General features: G+C 27.8%; 1 protein-coding gene across 1 annotated transcript in view; it reads left to right on the forward strand.

The window, feature by feature from the left end:
• TIA1 (TIA1 cytotoxic granule associated RNA binding protein) overlaps positions 1-8526 on the forward strand; it is a 200176-nt gene that overhangs the window by 101907 nt on the left and 89743 nt on the right. The window lies entirely within an intron of this gene.

Genomic DNA, 8526 nt, shown 5'->3' on the forward strand with positions numbered 1-8526 from the left:
TAATTTTTTAACATCTCAAGAATACTTTCAAATCTTAGAGCTAAGAAACTTGTATTTTGTTTTTTGAGACAGGGTCTCACTTTGTCACCCAGGCTGGAGTGCTGGGGCACAATCATAGCTCACTGGAGCCTCCATGTCCTGGGCTCAAGCAATCTTCCCACCTCAGCCTCCTGAGTAGCTGAGACAACAGATATGCACCACCATGCCCGGCTAATTTTTTTATTTTTTGTTCAGGCAGGATCTCCCTATATTGCCCAGGTTGGTCTCAAACTCCTGGCCTCAAGTGATCCTCCCTCCTCGGCCTCCCAAAGTGCTAGGATTGCAGCTATGAGCCATCCTGCCCAGCCAGAACGATTTTTTTTAAAACAAAACACAAAAAGAATTAACCATAAAGGGAAAAAATATAAATAGGATTACGTTTAAATTAAGGACTTATTAATACTGTTTAAAAACTGAAAAGTCCATGAAGTAGGAGAAAATATTGTAACACATATAACTGACAAAGAGCCATTACAAGACTATATAAATATATTCGACAGGCCAGGCTTGGTGGTGCAGGCCTGTAATCCCAGCACTTTGGGAGGCCAAGGCAGGTGGAACACAAGGTCAGGAGTTCAAGACCAGCCTGGCCAAGATGGTGAAACCCAGTCTCTACTAAAAATACAAAAAATTAGCCAGGCAGGTGGTGCGCACCTGTGATCCCAGCTACTTCGGAGGCTGGGGCAGAGAATTGCTTGAACCTGGGAGGTGGAGGTTGCAGTGAGCCAAGATCACGCCACTGTGCTCCAGACTGGGCAAAAGAGCGAGACTCTATTTCAAAAAAATAAAATAAAACATATAGAATATATATATATAGAATATATATATAGAATATATATATAGGATATATATATAGAATATATATATAGGATATATATATAGAGAGAATATATAGGATATATATATAGAGAGAATATATATATATATATTCAACAAGCCAACAAGTAAATGACCACTCCCAGGAAGATTTATTTTTTATTTTTTGAGATGGAATTTTGCTCTGCCACCCAGGCTGGAGTGCAGTGGAGCAATCTCAGCTCACTGCAACCTCTGCCTCCCAGGTTTAAGCGATTCTCCTGCCTCAGCCTCCTGAGTAGTTGGGATTACAGTCCCGTGCCACCATGCCTGGCTAATTTTTGTATTTTTAGTAGAGACAGGGTTACACCATGTTGGTCAGGCCAGTCTCAAAATCCTGGCTTCAAGTGATCCGTCTGGCTTCAAGTGATCAATCTGCCTCGGCCTCCCAGAGTTCTGGGATTATAGGCTTGAGCCACCAACCTAGCCACAATAGGAAGATTTAAACAGGATCAACTGTAGTAGGCCAGGCAATAACAATAATAATAGTGGCTTTAGGGTGATAACAGTAAGCTAGAGAGATGTGAACAGATTCAAGAGATATTTACGTAATTGGATATTTATAATCATAAAACCTTTGCTTTACTTTATATTTAATAATGTACGTATATAAAATAATTATTCAACCAAAGTTTTGAATATATATGTATTTTTTTGGCAGAGAGCTCTGAAGCAATTGTGTGTGTGTGTGTGTGTATATATATATTTATATATTTTTATATATTTTTATATATATATTTATATATTTATATATTTTTATATATATTTATATATATTTTATATATTTATATATATATTTATTTCTATTTATTTATATATATTTATATATATTTATATATATTTAAATATATTTATATATATATTTATATATATTTATATATATATTTATATATATTTATATATATATTTATATATTTTTTATATATTTATATATGTTTATATATATTTATATATATTTATATATATTTATATATATATTTATATATATATATATATTTATATATATTTATATATATTTTTATATATTTATATATATATTTATATATTTATATACATATTTATATATTTATATATTTATATATATTTATATATATTTATATATTTATATATTTATTTATATATTTATATATTTTAATATTTATATATTTATATATTTATAAATATTTATATATATTTATATATTTTTTTATTTTTTTATATATTTATATATATTTATATATATTTATATTTTTTATATATTTATATATGTTTATATATATTTATATATTTATATATATTTATATATATTTATATATATTATATATTTATAAATATATTTTTATATATTTATATATTTATATATAATATATTTATATATATTTATAAATATTTATATATATTTATATATATTTATAAATATTTATATATATTTATATATATTTATAAATATTTATATATATTTATATATATTTATATATATTTATAAATATTTATATATATTTTTATATATTTATATATATTTATATTTATATATATTTATATATATTTATATATATTTATATATATTTATATATATTTATATATATTTATATTTATATATATTTATATATATAAATATTTATAAATATTTATATATATTTTTATATATTTATAAATATTTATATATTTATGTATATTTATATATAGTTATAAATATTTATATATTTATATATATTTATAAATATTTATTTATATATATTTTTATATATTTATAAATATTTATATATATTTATGTATATATTTTTATATATTTATAAATATTTATATATTTTTTATATATTTATATATTTATAAAGATTTATATATATTTTTATATATTATATATTTATAAATATATTTTTATATATTTATATATTTATATATTATATATTTATATTTTTATATATTTATATATTTATATATTATATATTTATATATTTATATATTATATATTTATATATTTATATATTATATATTTATAAACATATTTTTATATATTTATATATTTATATATATTTATATATGTTTATATATATTTATATATGTTTATATATATTTGTATATTTATATATGTTTATATATATTTATATATATTTATATATTTATATATGTTTATATATAGTAATATATATTTATACATATATTTATATATTTATATATATTTATATATATTTACATATATTTACATATATTTTTATATATTTACATATATTTATATATTTATATATATTTACATATATTTACATATATTTATATATTTATATATTATATTAATATATATTTACATATAGATTTATATATATATTTATATTTTTTATATATATTTATATATATTTATATATATTTATTTATTTGTATATTTATATATTTATATATTTATATATATTTTTATATATTTAAATATTTTTATATATTTATGTATATTTATATGTATGTATATTTATATATTTATATATTTATATATCTTTTATATTTTTTTATATTTTTATATATTTATATTGTTTATATATTTATATATGTTTATATATTTATATATGTTTATATATATGTATAGATATTTATATATGTTTATATATATTATATATGTTTAGATATATAATATATAGATATATATTTATATATATTTATATATAATTTATAAATATTCATATATATTTATATATAATTTATATATATGTATATATATTTATATATAATTAATATATATTTATATATATTTATATATAATTAATATATATTTATATATGTTTATATATAATTTATATATACATTTATATATATTTATATATACATTTATATATATTTATATATTTATATGTATTTATATATTTATATATTTATATGTATTTCTATGTATTTATATATTTCTGTATTTATATATATATTTATATATTTATATATATTTATATATTTATATATATTTATATATATTTATATATATTTATATATATTTATATATATTTATATATTTATATATTTATATATTTTTATATTTTTATATATTGATATATATTTATATATTTTTATATATTTATATATTTATATATAGTCATATATATTTATATATTTATATATATTTATATGTATTTATATATTTATATATTTATATGTATTTATATATGTATTTATATATTTATATATATTTATATGTATTTATATGTATTTATATATTTATATATTTATATATTTATATATTTATATATATTTATATATTATATGTATTCATATATTTATATATATTTATATGTATTCATATATTTATATATATTTATATGTATTTATATATTTATATATTTATATGTATTTATATATTTATATATATTTATATGTATTTATATATTCATATATATTTATATGTATTTATATATTTATATATATTTGTATGTATTTATATATTTATATATTTATATATTATATATATTTATATTTATATTTATTTATATTTTTGTATTTATATATTTATATATTTTTATATATTTATATATATTTATATATTTATATTCATATATATTTATACATTTATATATTTATATATATTTATATGTTTATATATTTATATATGCATATATATTTATATATTTATATGTTTATATATTTATATATTCATATATATTTATATATTTATATATTTATATATATTTTTATATTAATATATTTATATATATTTATATATTTATATATTTATATATTTATATATTTATATATTTATGTATATTTATATATTTATAGATTTATAGATTTATAGATTTGTATATATTTTTATATATTTATTTTTATATATATTCATATATTTATATTTATATACATTTATACATATTTATATATTTATATTTATATACATTCATATATATTTATATATTTATATTTATATACATTTATATATTTATATATTTATATTTATATACATTTATATATTTATATATTTATATTTATATACATATATATTTATATTTATATACATTTATATATATTCATATATTTATATTTATATACATTTATATATTTATATTTATATATATTTATATATTTATATTTATATATATTTATATATTTTATATATTTATATATTTATATATTTGTATATTTATATACAATATACAATATACAATATACAATATATATTTATATATTTTATATAGAGAGAGAGATAGATTTTTTTTAACCTGAGACAAGGTCTCTGTCGCACAGGCTGGAGTGCAGTGGCGTGATCTCGGTTCACTGCAATCTCTGCCTCTCGGTTTCAAGTGATTCTCATGTCTCAGCCTCCCGAATATCTGGTATTACAGGCATTCGCCGCCATGCCCAGCTAATTTTTGTATTTTTAGTAGAGGCGGGGTTTCGCCGTGTTGGCCAGGCTGGTCTCGAACTCCTGGCCTCAAGTGATCCACCCGCCTTGGCCTCCGAAAGTGCTGGGAATACAGGCGTGAGCCATCATGCCCGGCCAGCAATTGAATATATTTTTAAAAAGTACTTGTGACTTCCAAAATGTTGACTGAATTCTTCATTCTGCAGAAGACAGTGTTCTTTGCTTGTGAGTTTTCTTTTCCCCAGCAAGGCATCATAATCGACCAGGGAGTATCATGACTAGAGAGTGATAACACTTCAAGCTCATTCTTGTTGGCATTAATTTAAAAAAAAGTGATAACATGAGAATTGCTTTCTAAATTATCCGTTTGATTGATAAAGGTTCATCTGGAAGTCTTTAACCAAGATTGTCCATAGCTGGGTTTCTGGCTATCACCCATAGCTAACCTGAGGGTTAGAAAAGGTAGCAGCATCTAGCAAAATTCACTTCCTCCCCTCATCCCGGGCCTCCTGGCCCCCATTTATCTCACCCACATCCTGAACATGAGCAAATAGGAAAGAGCCCTAGTGCTTCTTGTGCCATCATTTGTCTCTGGCAGAGAGGCTGAGAGTACTTCTACCACTGCGGGGCCTGCGTTCACAGGATGGCATGCAGGAGGGGTGGGAAAGGAATCAAGATGACAGAACTGACTACCCAGGATTCTGAAAGAGCTGTGACTTGTTTCCAGTGAGTCAGCCCAGGCTTGAGCCAGATAATCCTAAAACCTCATTTCCCACCCTTAAAGCACCAGGGTAATAGCACAGACAGGTATCTGAGCTTCCTAACATGAGATTAAACTCCGCTTCCACCATGACTCCCATGGGATTTCCACAGCCAACTAACTGGAAGTCGGGAATCATTTTTCTTTTTTTTTTCTTTTTTTTTTTTTTTTTTTGAGGCAGAGTCTCGCTCTGTCACCCATGCTGGAGTGCAGTGGCACCATCTCAGCTCACTGCAACCTCCACCTCCTGAGTTCAAGTGATTCTCCCACCTCAGCCTCTGAGTAGCTGTGATTGCAGGTGTGTGCCACTATGCCCAGCTAATGTTTTTATATTTTTAGTAGAGATGGGGTTTCACCACATTGGCCAGGCTGGTCTCAAGCTCCCGGCCTCAAGTGACTGCCTGCCTCGGCCTCCCAATGTGCTGGAATTACAGATGTGAGCCACTGCCCCAGCCAAGAATCATTTTTCATATATACTAAAATACCATTCAATTTGTGTATACAAACTAACAAGGCTGCATTACTCAAGGACTTTTAAACTCATTTTAGCGTGATTAACTTGGCTCCTACAAGTAGGAGCTGTTGGAGAGGTTCTGTCTGGCATTTTAGGAATGAAGGAAAAGTGAGTAGTTTCAGATTGTGCTATAAAGAAGAAAGAAAGAACTTTCTGTGGAATATGGGACATAAGTATAAACATTAAGTCAGTCACAAGAGAGATTTCCTACTTTTTCTAGTCTGGAGTTAGCCCATCAGGATTGGAATTCTAGCTCCACCAGTTTATAAATGTGCAATCTCTGGCAAGTGGTTTCATCTCCCTAGGCCTCAGTTTTCTGCCCTGAGTGAGAGAAAAGAGGAAAGTACCCCCCTCATAGGGTGCTTTGTCATGGAAATTAAATGAGATCATCCCATGGAAGGCACTTCCATGGCACATTATTTAATAGTTGGCGTCACCCTGATTCCAGCTGCTGCTGGGAGCCACCTGTAGTCGAGCTTGAAGTGAACAGGCTGTCTCAAGACCCTGGACTGTGATTTATGGGGAGATACTCACACTTGTACTCACTAGAGAGGGCCTGGCGCTGGAAGAACACAGCTTGCTTGCTTGCTTGCTTGCTTGCTTTTTTTTTTTTTTTTCAGACAAAGTCTCACTTTGTTGCCCAGGCTGGAGTGCAGTGACGTGATCTCAGCTCACTGCAACCTCTACCTCCCGGATTCAAGCGATTCTCCTGTCTCAGCCTCCCAAAGTAGCCAGGACTACAAGTGCCTGCCACCATGCCCGACTAATTTTTGTGTTTTTAGTAGAGACGGGGTTTCACCATGTTGGCCAGGCTGGTCTCAAACTCCTGACCTCAAGTGATCCACCTGCCTCAGCTCCCCAAAGTGCTGGGATTACAGGCGTGAGCCACCACGCCCAGTCAGAACACAGCTTTCTTCAAAGAAGCTTAAGTTGAGTCAAACTCCCCACTGCCCTCAAACTAGAGTTCTCCTGCCATCTAGCGCCCAATGGCAGAAAATGGTTAAATTCCAATGACGGCCCCATTCCTTTGTTCCACCCCCACCCCCACCTTGCACCCCCATGCCTGACATGGCTTTCTCTTCAGCCTCATATGCCAAGCAAACACCCACTCATTTCAATTCAATTCAAAGCCTCAATTCAAGCCTTATCTCCTCTAAGAAAACTTTCCTGAGGAACCCGGATGGCTCACTCCCTCCTTGCCAGCCTGGGCCACCTCCTCCAGCACACCTCTTCCAACGCTGCCCCTTCCCCTTCTCCACGGAGTGTGCGTTTCCCTTCTCCACTGCTCCCCTCTGGACCCGCAACCCTAGCTAATGTATTCGATAAATGAATGCACACGACAGTACTGTTATGGGTGGGACAGTGAGGCATTCCAAAAAAAACTGCTCCAGGAATTCAGAAACAGTTTCATGTTGCTGGCATATAAGTGCTTCATTGATGACTGCTTCATTGATGATCAGTAGCCCCTGCTTTGTCTCTGAAGTTCATTTTTTATTAGAAATAAATGCATAAACATACAGCTACCCCGTGATCCAACAATCCCATTTCTAGATATTTACCCAAAAGAAAAGAAAATCTGTGTCTACAAAAGACCTGGTCCAGGACTAGGTGGTGGTGCATGCCCATAATCTCTTTGATAGGCAGAGGCAGGAGGATAGCTTGAGGCCTGGAGTTTGAGACCAGCCTGGACAACATAGCAAGATCTCATCTCCAAAAGAAAAAAAAATGGTCAAGGATGTTCATAGTCACCACTTTATTCATAATAGCTACTAACTGGAAAAGACCCAAACACCCATCAGCAGGGGAATGGATCAACAAATGTGGGCCGGGCCCAGTGCCTCATGCCTGCAATCTCAGCACTTTGGGAGGCCGAGGTGTGTGGATCCCTTGAGCTCAGGAGTTGGAGACCAGCTTGGCTAACATGGTGAAACCCCGTGTCTACAAAAAAAAAAAAAAAAAAATTAGCCAGGCATGGTGGCACATGCCTGTAATCCCAGCTACTCGGGAGGCTGAGGCATGAGAATCACTTGAACCAGGGAGGTGGAGGCTGCAATA

The sequence above is a fragment of the Pongo pygmaeus genome, chromosome 12 (assembly GCF_028885625.2).
Source record: "Pongo pygmaeus isolate AG05252 chromosome 12, NHGRI_mPonPyg2-v2.0_pri, whole genome shotgun sequence".
In the NCBI taxonomy this organism is placed as follows: Eukaryota; Metazoa; Chordata; class Mammalia; order Primates; family Hominidae; genus Pongo; species Pongo pygmaeus.